This window comes from Mandrillus leucophaeus, unplaced genomic scaffold (genome assembly GCF_000951045.1).
Source record: "Mandrillus leucophaeus isolate KB7577 unplaced genomic scaffold, Mleu.le_1.0 Scaffold241, whole genome shotgun sequence".
Classification (NCBI taxonomy): Eukaryota; Metazoa; Chordata; class Mammalia; order Primates; family Cercopithecidae; genus Mandrillus; species Mandrillus leucophaeus.
This window is the reverse complement of record NW_012102488.1, coordinates 2108675-2122821: the sequence shown is the minus strand read 5'-3', so window position 1 is coordinate 2122821 and position 14147 is coordinate 2108675. Positions and strand designations below refer to the sequence as shown.

The following is a 14147-nucleotide window of genomic DNA, read 5'->3' as shown; positions in this document are numbered from 1 at the left end:
CAGGAGGCAGGAAAGGACATTCCAGGAAGAGGGACCCATCCAGGACAAAGGCCTAGAAGCAGCTTGGGGGACATGTAAGGGAGTTGGGAGCATCTGGATTTAAGGTAAGACTGGAAAAGGGGAGACCAGAGCTGGGGGTGCCCAGAGGCTGTGTCCTTAGGGTCCTAGGGTGTCACGCTAGGGAGTTTGAACTTTGTCCTGCAGCCTGTGAGGGGTTATGGGAGGAGGAATTTTTTCTTTTTTACCATAAAAGCAATATTTGCTCAAGCACAATGATAAAATGGAAACAATATAGAAGTGTGTCCTGTAAAATAGGAAAAGTCCCCCTTTGCCTTTAAAGCCCACTCTGCCAATGTCCCACTGCTGTTGGCCTGGTACGTTTCAGAACATTTTCTGTGCTGTTGCAAACATATTTATTGTGTATTACTAAGAAAGGAAACGGAATCATATTATGCACATTACTCCACCAGTTCCATTTTTCACTTCCCAGTATATTGTGGGCATTAGTCAATGTCACGGCACCCAGATCTGCCGTGTTCTTTTTAATCGTTGCCTAATATTCCATTGTTTGTACAAAGCATAATTTATGTAACTAGTCCTGGGTTGATGGATATTTAGGTTGTCTTCCATTTTTCACTCTTGCAAATAATGCTTCGGGGAACATCCTTGCATATATCTTGCTGACACCCGTAGCTTTTCCGCAGGATAGATTTCTAGATGCAGAGTGGCCAGGGTGAAGGGTCTGCCTGCTCCGTTTTTAGAGCAACCTTGCTCTTCCCAAGGTTGGGCCAGCTGACACTGCCCCCTTGGTATCCGAGAGTGACCATTTCCCCACACTGTCCTCCGCATTGAACATTCTCAAACTTTCAGATATCTGCCGATCTAGAAAACTATCTCACTATGGTCTCCACACTCACTCCGCTCCTCCCCAGTGAGGCTGAGTGTCTTTTTGTGCAGTTTCTGCCCATGGGTATTTCTTCCTCTGTGAATGGACTGTTCACATCCTTTACCCATTTTTCTTTTCTTTTTGCCTTTTTCTTATTGATATAAAAGAGCTTTTAGTGCATTAGGAATTTTAAAAACTTTTGTCTGTTTTGTGTGTTGGAAATATTTTCCCTAGTCTGCTGTTTGTCTTTTTTAACTTTGTCTGTGGTATCTTTGGCCATAGAGAAGCTTTAGATCTTTATTTAGTCAAATCTGTCAGGCTGCTCCTCAGGGCTTCGGAGTTTCGCGTCTGGCCTGGCGAGGCTTGCTGGGCTGGTTTTAAGTGGAGCGGGGATGAGGTCATATTTGTGACTGGGAAAGGCCGTCCTGATTGCCACTGTGTGGATGGGGGTGACTGGGGGACTGCAGGCAGGAGGATAAGAAGCAGCTGAGACCCTTGTGTCCAGAAGGGGGTGGGAAGAATTGGGGAGAAGATGAGTTTGAGAAATACTCAGGAATTGGCTGACTGTGGTGATAGGGTGCGAGGTGAGAGAGGGAAAGAGAGGACTCTGGAGTGATGCTTGTGTGTTTGGCTTGGGGGGCTACAGACCTGATGCCACCACCACCCTGAGTTGGGGACAGGACTAGGGAGGGAATTGCATGCAGGTGCACATGAGTGATCACCTTGGCAGGGCCACATGTACATAGGAGCACATACATGCACACATATGTACAGGCTTGGAAATTCTGGAGATTGGTGCCTCTGTACTGTGGCCCCGTGGGCGTCTGGTTTTTGTGAAGTACCTATTCTCTACCAAGTACTGTACGAGACACTACATACACACACACACACACACACTCTTTAATCTCTACTGCCATATGAGTATGGCATTAGAGATAGGGAACCAGTCCCAGAAAGGGTAAGTAATTTGCTGAAGGTCACAGAGTTAGTAAGTGGCAGAAACAGGAATTTTTCTCCATCTTGGATCTAACCACCCACAGACAGAATTTCTGCCAATGGCATTGAGGAGGAGCTTGCATTCATTTCCAACCTCACCACCGCGGTTTTATCAGGGACTCTTAAGGATGAGTGCTGGAGCTGGACTACCTGGGTTTGAAACGACCCCATTCCTTTCAAGATATTTCACCTTTCCATGCTTCAGCTTCCCCATCCTGGAAACCAGGATGGTCAAGGTACCCGCCTCGAGGGCATGTGTGGGAAGCAGATGAGTTAGCAGAAGGAAAGCGCTTAGCCCAGGGGGCTCACTGGGTGCGATTTATGGGGACCATGATGATTATGACAACCACAGTGGCAATGGTGTTCACCCCTCACCTGAGTGTCTGCCACTTTCCCTCCTCCACTCCCCTCCCTTCCACCCTCCCTCCGCCTGTCCCCTCTTTCCTGTGCCAGCTCCTCCTGCATTCCCATAGGCACTGCCTTCACCATTTGCCTCTGAACCTTTGTCCTCTGTTTTCAGCCCCCCACACCCTTGGCAGACAGTGAACTAAAGCCCAATCAATCAGCAAAAACCATTCAAGGGAAAACGATTCATGTTGCATTCAGGAACTCCTCCCTCAAAGCGATTCTAGCCAGGCATTTTCCAAGAGCCTGTGCATTCATCCCAACATTGCCTGGGCCTCTGTGAATCAGACCATAAAGTCGAAGCCTACAACCCCTTCCTCCCTGAGTGAGATGCTCAGTGGACTTTGGACCTGAGGGTCTGAGCTGACCCCAGCCCAGCCAACTCCACTCTAGCCAGGAGCCATCCTTGCATCCCTGACCAGTTCCTTATCTCAAGCATATCTGAGCAAATGCTGTAGCCATGATGGTGGACTCAAGGTGTCCAAGCAGGGTGAAAACCTCAGCCTGCACCCAATTAAACATGTCTCCTTTACAAAAAACAAACAAACAAACAAACAAAAAAAGCACAAACAAATAAACAAAAAACACCACACACACACACAGAAATGACCAAATGTACGATTTTGAATTTCTCATCATCAAAATTAACTCCCAAGTAGATAGATGCTCAAGGCAAAGAATGGAGCAGAGACTGCTGGTTTCCTGGTGTGACTTTGTTTTCAGTTGCACTGGATCAGTCACACCTGTTGATCTTGTAGGTGGATTCCACTGCCACCAAGGCTTACTTATTGGGGAAAGAGAGAAGTCGCAGGGGCATTTATCAACAGGAAGGGCTTTCCCTTGGGTTGCCTGCTAGTGCCCCTGTTATCTTAAGGGGTAGCCTCTTCTCCTTGTTTCTCGTGTTGTCCCACAGGAGCACACAACATTTAAGGTGATAATTGCCAAAGTAAAACACCAGTAAGTTCAAAATATAAACCTGCAATTAAGCTTACAGCTCCAAGGCCCTGTGGCCTTGTGGAGTTTTCCTTATCCCCCTGAGTTGTGGACAAATGACTTGGGAGCCCCAGAACCTTTCTGGGAGCTGGTCCTAGACCCAAGTCAAGGATAGAGCTCTGAAGATGCCCCAGCCTTTGTGCTAAAGTCAAATTCAGGCCCTCGAATGTAGGCATAGGCCCCAACTCTCATGGAGATGCCACCACCTGCCTCAGCTCACACCTCCCTTCTCCATGTGGGGAAGGTCCTTCTGGTGGAGCCCATTGCAGGGCCTGGAAGATCTCCCTTTTCCTTATGGATACGGAACTCTTGAACTTGGGAACTGAGATTATTCTACCCCCGCTGAAATTTTAGTTACTTAGAGTCTCCCAAATGGGGCTTAGTTCTCTCATTCATAAAGTCATCCAAACATGTTCTAACAACAAATGCAGCAAGGTGACCTGTCCCCAAAGGGGCACTGGGGATGTTGTAGGATAGGCAAGGTTGTGCCGCACTAACCGGTACTGTCTGAACTCTCAGCGATTTCATGCAACAAAGGCTCTCTTCCTTCCTCCGTTTACCACATGAACTCACCTTCCATGCCCGGTGTGGGATGTGGGCAGGGTGGTGGAGCTCTGGTCCACACAACAATTCAGGGACCTAGGCTGCCAGGAGCTCCATCATCTTGTAGCCCCTTCCAGAACATGTGACTTCCAGTCGCCATGGCAGAGAAGAGACAATGATGAGGTCTCGCACGGGCTCTGAAATGCTTTGGCTCAGCAATGACACGCATCGCTTTTGTTCACAGCCCGTTGGGCAGAACTTCTCATATGGCACAACTCTAAAGGGGCTGAGGAAATGCCAAGGAAATGTGCTGACATTCAGTGAGCAATAAAATTCTCTGGTACAAAGGCTGTTATGGGACCATTTTCAGAGCCAGGTTTCAGAAGAGCCAAGGCCGTGACTCCTCTTTATTCTCTCCACCTGGGGCATATCGAGTGGTTGCCATGGGCTGTGTAATATCCTGATCACATCTATACTGTCCGGAAGGTGAGGAAGAGGATGGATTCTAGTGGGAAGCTAATCAGGGAGCTTCCAGATACAGAGTGTACAAGGACAATGGATCCCTCCATGGGTGTTGCATGTAGGGTTTGGCCAAGGACCTAGTCAGGTGTTCTGACTCCAGGACACCTGGGATCAAGGACTGGCTCTCCCCTTATTAACTGTGTGACCTTGAGCTAGTTGCCTCTCTCTACCTTAGTTTTCTCTTCTGTAAAATGGGAATATTGATAGCATCTCTGTCTTTTGGGGCAGTTGTGAGAACTAAGTGAGTTACTATGAGTAAAGCACTCAGAATGGTGCTAGGCAAATGCTAAGGACTCTATAAATGTTAGCTATCACCACCTCCACAACAGTCATCACCACCATCATTGTCATTATCATTATCCAGTACCAGATGCTATTCTAGGTATTGGGGGAATGAACACCAAGGTCTCTGCTTTCACATGTAATGGAAGAGATGGAAAGTAAACAGGTAAATAATTTAAATAATTAAGATGTTTATCTCCAATAGTGATGGCGCTAAAAAAATAAATCAGGCACATGAAAAGATAGATGCTTATCATTATTAGTCATTAAGGAAATGCAGATTAAAACCACAATGCAGGCCGGGCGTGGTGGCTCACACCTGTAATCCCATCTCTTTGGGAGGCCGAGGCGGGTGGATCACCTGAGGTGAGGAGTTCAAGACCAGCCTGGCCAACATGGGGAAACCCCATCTCTACTAAAAATACAAAAATTAGCTGGGTGTGGTGGTGCGCGCCTGTAATCTCAGCTACTCAGGAAGCTGAGGCAGGAGAATCACTTCCCCACCAGGGAAGTGGAAGTTGCAGTGAGCCGAGATCGCGCCACTGCACTCCAGCCTAGGCGACAGAGCGAGACTCCATCTCAAAGAAAAACGAAACAAACAAACAAACAAACAAAAAACCCGAAAAACCCCACAATGCAATACCACTACATATCATTACATTGACTTTGAAAATGGCTAATACCAAGTGTTGGCAAGGGTACAAAGCCACTGGAACTCTCCTGGGTTGCTAGTGGGAATGCAAAATGGTGTAGCCAACTTGGAAAACAGTTTGGCAGTTTCTTATAAAGTTAAAAATAGGCTTACCACACAACTCAGCAATCCTACTTTAGGTGCTTAACCAAGAGGAATAAAAACTTACATTCACACAAAAACCTGTATGTGAATACTTATAGTGGCTTTATTCATAGTCTCCAAAAACTGGAAACGACACAAATGCCCTTCAGCTGCTGAATGGATAAACAATGGAGTACTACACAGCAACAAAAAAGAAAGACATTTGGTTTCAAGAGGCAACACAGATATTAATCAATCTGAAATGCATTATGCTGGATGAACGAAACCAGACTCAGAGGGCTATGTTTAGATGACTCCATTTGTATGACACTCTGGAAAATGCAAAACGACAGGAACAGAAAACAGATCAGTGGATGCCAGGGATAGGGGCTGGGAGGAGTTGACTACAAAGAGACAGCATGCAGGGATTTGGGGGTGACAGGATTGTTCTGTACCTTGATGACTATAGCGGTTACACAGCTGCACGCAGTTGTCAAAACTCATAGACTGTGCACTAGAGAGGGTCAGTTTTACTGTAGGATAATTATACCTCAATAAACCTGATGGAAAAAGTTTGCTGTGGGACTGTTGAAACAAGGAAAACCAAATGACAAGTCAATCTGTCAGGGCAGTGCGACAGCAAGCAGTGAGGACAGCTTCCTCCAGGGTGACCTATGGAAGACTTTGGAGACTGTGAAAAGGAGGTGGTCACAGAGAGCTTTCTGAGGAGGTGGCAGGTTGCCGTGTGGCCTGGAGGGGAGGTGAGGGTGGCCCACAGATCAGGGCTGGGTTGGGCAGTGCCCTGTGGGCCAGGTTAGGGGGCTTCACCCTCCTCTGGGCATAGTGGGTGCCACTGAGGGCATAGGCAGAGGGTGATTGAAGCACAGGTGTGGGCAGGATGGTCCAGGAGGTGGGAGGAAGGGAGATAGCACCTATGGCCATGTCTAGAATGAGTGATGGGGGTGCAGTGAAGAATGAGGAAGGGTGGATCGGGGAGTCACAGAGAGAGTGTTTCTAAGGGAGGTCAGCTGCCAGAGACCACAGGCTGAGGTGGGAGAGCTGGGGGGCTGATGGGGTCCTTGGGGACCTTGCTGAGGATATTGAGGGGTGCTGGGGCTGAGGACATGTAAGTGAAGCTTCCAGGAGGCAGAGGACAGATTTGTTGGTAGCAGTGGGAGTCTTAGAGAGAATGGGGTGGGGTTGTCTGTCTGTGTATCTGTGCACGTGAACAAAACTTGCAGAGTTGGGACTGACCTTTGGAGGATATGGAGAGACAGTGAGAAGGTTAGAGGCTTAGACGGGGCCTTGAATGCCAGGCCAGGGAGTTCATGCTCCTGAGGGTGTGATCGGTTAAGGGCTGGCCACTCCAGGGTGCTGGGGAGTGGGTAGGGATGGCACTGAGGAGCATGTGCTGTGCTGGGAGGCAGCACCTGTGCCCCACTGGGCTGGGCAATGGGGATCCACTGTGGGGAGCTGTGCTGAGGTGGGCCTCACCCGGGGTAGCAGGAAGTCCCATCTTTGCCCCACTAACCTTGCTCTTCCCCCACAGTGCATGCTGGGACCGCGACGGACAGGCTGCTGCACCCCAGGCCCCCAGAGGCCAGTCTGTTTGCCTCCCGACGCCATCTGACCCAGGTAGGGGAGAGCGAGGCAGGCTCACCCTGCCTCATGCTTCCGTGCTGGGTGGGAGGCTCTGGGGGTGAGGACCAGGTCCCCCAACTCAGGCTGGCCTTTAGCAAATGAGCCCCTGCCAGGGGCCTTGGTGGGGGACACAGTGTGAGAGTTGAAGGCCCCAGCAGCAGAGGGGCCTCCTATGGAGGAGTTCCTGACGTCTGAGAAGGAAGGCTACCCCTCAGCCATTCTTCGTCACCAGGCTGTGTCCCCGAGATGCTGAGAGGCACTGGGACACGCCATCCCTGCAACCCCAGCATTGTGTCCCGTGCTCACTGCGTTTGCTCAGGCTGTTTCGCGCCACACACCCGCCAAGTGCCTTGGCTCAGAAGGTTTTGCTATTCAGCTCCCTTTGCTGTCACCTGGCTTTTCACTGCCGCTGCAGTGCCTGATGGTGCTAACTCTGGAAGTTCCCAACTCTCTGTGGGACATCCCTCAGCACCCGGAATGAGCCTGTCTCAACTTTCAGTCCCCCTCTGTGGTGGGCCTGAGAGAGGTCATTTCTCCACCACTCCTGGACATCCCAGGTGAAGGCTTTCTGCCTGGTGCCATATCCCCCCCAAGGGATGGGATGGGGTAGCAGGTAGGGTTGCCAGAAAAAAATACTGATGTCCAGTTAAATTTGGACTTCAGATAGACAACAAATAATTTTTCAGTGTAAATATATCTCAAATATTACATGGCACATACAGTTTTATTTGCCAAATCTGGCAACCCAAGTTGGGGGGCTGAACCCCCAGTCTCCCTCCTCCTCTGGCCAGACCTCCTTGCTGGGCTCACCCTGGCCTCCTCAGATCAGCTGCCTCCAGTGGCTGTTGCGGGTGTCCTGGAGCCAGGGGCAACCAGCCTGCCCAGGCCACAATCAAGGGGCATTTCCTGCTCCCCCAGCTGCCGCAGGCTGTCCCTAGGACAGAGACCTGGCGGCTGTCACTGGGGCTGGGGCAGCCGTCCGGATCTTTGGGCATGCTGCAGGGTTCCTCGTCTTCCCCCATCTGGCTCTCTGACGGCAGAGTCCAGGCTGAGGAGGTCATGGGACAGGGCGGGTTGGGCCTTTGTGCCTGCGAACAGAGCTGAGAGACAGGCATGGAGCTGTGAAAGGAACCAGGAATAGAAAATTGCTTCATGAGCTTGGAACCCAGAGCACTTTGGGGAGCCAGAGTGGGGGTGGGGGTACCAGGGATGAGGCAGTGACAAGTTATGGAGGGCTTGGAATGGCTTACTTCTGCACCCTTTAATATTGGGGAGTCACAGAAGGTATTTTCTCCCTGAGCAGAATCATTTTTCTGATTATTAAGGTAATATGTTCTCTATATGTTATCTATCTATCTATTCATCCGTCTATCTATCCATCTATCTCTTGGTATTTAAAGCATGCAGTTCAAGCCCCTTCTGTAGTCTTTTCCTGCCAAGAGCTAACACTGATAACTCGTTTGATATGTCCCCTTCCAGACTTTTTTCTATGTACTTATCAACATATTTTAAAAGGAAAAACTTGGGCTCATATTAGTTATACTGTTCTAGCACTTGATTTTTTACCTAACAATGTCATGTGGATCATCCCAGGTCCTTCCATAGAGTTCTTTCCCATCCTTTTACATCCCTTGTATGATGGTCTGCAAATTATTCATCAGTTATTAATCCTGTTGGCAGCCGTTTAGGTTGTTTCTGGCATTCGGTTATTTATAAACCTCACTCAGGGAACCTCTGGGTTTGCACATCTGTGTGTGCTTGTGCTGTAGTTCTTTTGGGAATGTTTCTGGAAGTGGACTTCCTGAGTCAGAGGGTACCCACATTTCCACATTTGATTTGTTCTGGAAAGCCAGATCAACCTGCAGAAGGTTGAGCCAATTTATGCTCCTACATACTGTGTGCAAAATGCCCCATTCCCTCACCCTTGCCAATCACAGGAATTATTAATCACTTAATCCCTGCCAATTTGACAGATAAAAATGATTTTACTTTATGTTTCTTAGACTGCTAATGAGGTTGAGCATATTTGCATATGCTTGTTGGCCATTTCTGTTTCTTCACTTGTAAATTGCTTGTTCATGTCAAGTCCTCTGCTCCTGTATCCATTCATTCAGGAAGTATTTACTGAGCACTTACTATGTGTCAGACACTGTTTTGGTTAGGGACCAAACAGTGAACAAAACTGATGAAATATACCTGCTCCAAGGAATGTAAGCTGTGATGGAGGAGAGACAGACAAGGAAAAAATACAGCATGCATATGGGAGTGTTAAGTGCTAAGGAGAAAAATAATCAAGCAGAGGAGGGGGATGGGAAGTGTTGGGCAACTTGGACATGGTCATCAGGGAAGGTGTCTTCGAGAGGTGGCATTTAAGTAAAGACCTGCAAGAAGCGAGAGACTGAGTTGGGTGGATGTTTCGGGGGAATCGCCTTCCAGAGGGAACAGCAGGTCTGAGGACCCTGAGTCAGGAGCAGACCTGGCTTGTGGGGACATGGCAAGAAGGCTGGTGTGGCCGGAACAGGGTGAGTGAAGGAGAGAGTGGGCCATGCAGCTGAACAGGGACCACGCGCTCATCACTCAGGACCTGCAGGCCGCCTGGAGGACTTGACTGTTACCCAGAATGAAGTGGGGAAAGCCATGGAAGGTTCTGCATAGTGACATGGCATGATTGGAATTACATTTTAACCAGATCCCTCTGGCAGCTGTGAAGCAGGGAGATCTGACAGGAGGCTGTTTGTTGCAGTGATCCAGGGAGGAGGCGATGGAAGCCTGAACCAGGGAGTCTTGGTGGAGGTGGGCAGAAGGGGATGGATTCCACATGCATGCTCAAGGTAGAGCCAATAGGATTTGCTGACAGATTGGATGAGGTGGTGTGTGAGAGAGAGAGAAGGGAGCCAACCATGACTCCAGGGGTTTTGGCCCAAGCATTTGGAGTGTGGGGTTGCCATTGATGGAGATGGGGAGATCAGGGAGGAGTGGGTTGGTGTAGGGGAGAGGAGTGGCTCAGTGGTGGACAAGAGTGCTGAACAACTGTGAGTCATTTGGAAAAAATGGTTACATAATGTGTGGGACCCAGAGCACAGTGAAAATGGGTGACTTTATGTTAAAAAAAAATTAAGAATTTCAAAGTGGGAGGTGACAATAGAGCATTAAACCAAGCCTGGGGCCCTTCTGAGTGCAGAGTCCAGGTCACACACCTATGAGCCAGCCCTGGCAGTGGACTCGTAAATTGTGAGATGCCTGTAGACAGCCTGGCAGAACCCATGGGGTTGACAGGTGGATGTGTGTGGCTGGAGTCCAGGGGACAGGTCTGGGCTGGAGATAAAAATTTGGGGCCATCAGCATAAAGACAGTATTTAAAGCCATGATGTTGGATGAGAGCATTGAAGGAGAGTAGGTAGAAAAGACCAATGTCCCAGCCCCAAGACCTCCACCAGTTAGAGGGTGGGGAGCTGAGGGGGAACCGAAAAGGTGACTGAGAAGGAGCAACCAGTGAGATGGAAAAGAACCAGGCATGTATGTCCTGGACGCCAAGGGCAAGACACATTTCAAGCACCTGTCAAATGGGGCCGAGGATGCAGACTGAGAACTGGTCACTGCCTCGGCAACGGGGAGGTCACAGGTGACCGTGGTTTCTGCGATTGGGGGCGGCAAAATGCATCTTATTGATTTGCAAGAGCAAGTGGATTTAGAAGAGGTTAAGGAAATTAACTCTTTATTTGGCATATGTGCAAATCATTATTCACAAGTTTGTTTTTTTTTTCATTTAAGTTTATGGGATTTATTTAACCCCTTAAAAGTTTTAGATTGTCCTGTGTTCAAGTCTATCACTCCTTTCCTTTAGAGTTCCTGGCCTTACCCACTGCAGAATTTTAAAAATATTGGCCTATACTGTTTTCTGGTTGTTTATGATATTCACAAATATTTAAATCTCTACTTCATCTGAAATGTGTTTCTGTGTGTGGTTTGAGGTAGGGATCTAAGTGGTTTTTTCCCAAATGACTCGCAGTTGTTTCAGCACTGTTTATTGGGTCAGCATCCTTTCCCTGCCGCTCTGAAGCTCCATTCCTGTCATCTGCTGAAATGTCCCAAAAGTCTCATGTCTGTCCAGGCCTCGCTGTTTGATTCCATTGATCTTTGCCTGGGGAGAGATTTAGGAAGTTGAGAAAATAGACCTGGTGATTGATTGGAGTTGGTGTGAGGAGGCGGGAGGAGTGGAAGTTGACACAGTTACCTTCAGTGTGGGAAGAGGCAAAGGGAAGTCAGGGACAACAGGAGCTCTCAGGACTCCTATGTGCTGGGCACATGGGGCCTGACTTGTCAGCCTGCACTGCAATTCTTCAAGGTTGGCGCTTTATCTCACCATTTGCAGATGAGAAAACTGAGGTTCCAAGAGGTTTCATCTCATGTCCAGGGTCATCGCCTCACAGGTGTGGGGCTAACACTGAAAGGTGGAGCTCTGGGTTCCCATGCCTGCCTTCTGTCCTCAGTGAAGCGAGAGGTGAGGAGGGCGTTCTGGAGGCTGGAAGGTCTCCAGGTGCAGAGTGCCCCCCAACACCCCACTCTGCATCCCTGCCTGCCATTTGGCTGGCTCTTGAAGGTTTTCCTATTCCAAAAGCAACCTGTTAAGACCAAAATACTCCTGGCAGAGAATCACATGTTAAGTTTACAGCTAACATCTTAATTATCAGTTAACTCCTCTGCAGGGATTAGCTGACAGCCAGCTGAGGACACTGAATGGGGGCTGGTGTGATGTGTATCTGGGTTGGGAAAGGCCAGGAGGGGAGGGGTGAAAGGGGAGGGGTGGGTACCCAGCAATTCACAGCTTCACCCGTGCCTGAAAGGGAGGCGGCACTGAGTCCATGTGTAGGGGAGGTGGGGAGAGCTGGGGAACGAGCACTGCAGGGGTGGGGGGTAGGGAGAGGAGTGGCAGCTTCTCTGAGGAAACTTGGGGCTGGGGTTCAGAGAGGGAGCTGGCTTCTATTAGACACCTGCTATGTTCCTATACCCATGTGCTTGGCCTCAGGAGGAGGAGGAGGAGGAGGAGGCAGAGGCTCATCATGTGTTTGGTCTTAGGAAGGTCAGGAAATCAGCCGCCCATGAGCCACCTCAGGCCCAGCTGCCAGCAGTCACTCAGAGCCAGGACCTGTCTCTGACACCCACAGACCAGATCTGTCACCCAGCCCTGTGGTGTAGGAGGAGAGAGTGAGCCATCTGGGGCCTTCTCCAGTTCCCTGGGGGCCAGTCCTCCCTGCCAGGGTCAAGGCTGAGTCTATAACCACAGTCAGAAGGATCTGACCCTGGAGGTTTCACCCAGGAAGGTGGCTGAGCTCCTTAGGCTGAACTGGGACACAGCAGGAGGCCCAGGTAGGTACCAGGCGGGGACCGCCTTCCTGCCCACTGCTGCTCCCCACCTCACCGCTGCATGGAGGCAGGGGGAATAGGAAGGAGAAGGGACCACTGGTCTAAAGCTGGAGCCTCTCTCCCAAAGGGGCTTCCTCCCCGCCTAGCTTCACTCTGCCCCAGGGCACTGATCTGTGACTTCAGGTGTCATCAGGTGTCTGAAGGTAACCTTGGCTTAGCCTTCCTGGGACCCTGGGGCTAACAGCAGCCCCTGCTTCCTCTCCATCTCTTTTCCCATATCTTTTCTTCTCCTCCTTCCTCCCTTCTCACCCCATCTCCTCCCTATCCCTCTCCTTCTCTCTCCCTCTACCTTCTCCCTCTTCTTCCCTCTTCCCTGCCTTCCCCTGCCAGCCAGCCCTGGCCTTGCACCTAGCTGCTGGCAGTCAGACGCTGAAATATCAGACTTGCTTCTAGCTCAAAGCTGGCCCAGGTCCTGAGTAGCCCTGCAGTCAGGCACATGTCCGGCTGTTCCCTTGTTTTCACCTGCACACCCTCCCAGAGATGCTACAAGGGCTCAGCTGGGGAGAGGCCCTGCAGGAGGGGCAGGTGGTGATGAAGTAAGGCTTCTGGGAGGGGAAGAACTGTGTCTGGTGCCTGGGAAGCCTGAGAGAGTCTTCCAGGAAGGGGGCCCTGTGTCAGCAAAGGCTGGAGGGATGATAGACAGGGCCTGGGCTGGAGGCTCTAGGGGTGGTGCTTGTCCATCAAAGGAGATTGAGGCCAGATCCATCAGGTGGACTTGATTCTGAGGCCCCAGGGATCTGGGGGCCTTGAGGCAGGAAACAGCCACAGAGCTGCCTGCATTCTTGTGCCCATCTTCCCTGCCCAGCAGCAGCTGGCCCCTGGCCGCTCTGGGTCCTGCTGCACCAAGTCTGGAGGCCTGGCTTCTCTGCCCAGTTCTGCCTCCAGCTTGTCAAGTGACCTTAGGGCAAATAACCCTGAGCCTGGGCCTCAGTGGCCTCACCTGAGACTGGGACCGTAGCTCTGGACCAGAGGTTTTACAGAGTATGAAGTGTGCCCTGGGTTAACATGTTGCTGTGGTCACCATGGTGACTCAAGTGCCTGCCCTGAGATGCCAGCTCTAGGGACCACGGCTGTGCCTCTGGTAGGGCTCCACCCTCCCAGAGCTTCCACTCTTGTGACGGAGACACATGTGTAAAATAGAGGTTGAAAATTAGAGCCTGCAGACAGACATGTGGCTTGTGGATGTGTTGTTCCATTTTAAACAATTGGGTTTTAAAAAATTGAAATATCATCCACATGCCATAAAAGTCACTATTTTAAAGCATACAGTTCGGTGATTTTTAGCATATTCCCAATTGTGCAACCCTTACCACTATCTAATTCCAGAGTATTTTCATCACCCCAAAAGGGTACATAAACCCTGTACCCTGTAGCAGTTACCCGCCATTCTCCCCTCCTCCCTGGCCCTGGCAACCACGAATCCACTTTTGTCTCTTTGGATTTGCATATTCTAGACATTTCATAGAAATGGAATCATACAATATGTGGGCTTTTCTGCCTGGCTTCCATTGCTTAGCACACAGTTTTTAAAGCTCATCCATGTCCTAGTGTGTGTGTATCAGTACTTCATTCTTTTTTTTTTTTTGGCTGAATGATATTCCATTGTATGGCTGTAACACATTTTGTTTATATATGCATTCATGGACATTTGGGTCGTTTTGACTTTTTGGCTATTATGAA

General features: G+C 49.8%; 1 protein-coding gene across 8 annotated transcripts in view; it reads left to right on the top strand.

The window, feature by feature from the left end:
* Window positions 1-14147, top strand: part of LINGO1 (leucine rich repeat and Ig domain containing 1) — a 212984-nt gene that overhangs the window by 138499 nt on the left and 60338 nt on the right. For 7 of the 8 annotated variants that reach the window (XM_011982679.1, XM_011982686.1, XM_011982683.1 and 4 more), the window contains one exon: window positions 6952-7037. The exons of the other annotated variant lie outside the window; for it this stretch is intronic. The gene's annotated coding sequence lies outside the window, so the exon portion shown is untranslated. The remainder of the gene's footprint in view (window positions 1-6951; window positions 7038-14147) is intronic. 8 annotated transcript variants of the gene reach the window in all.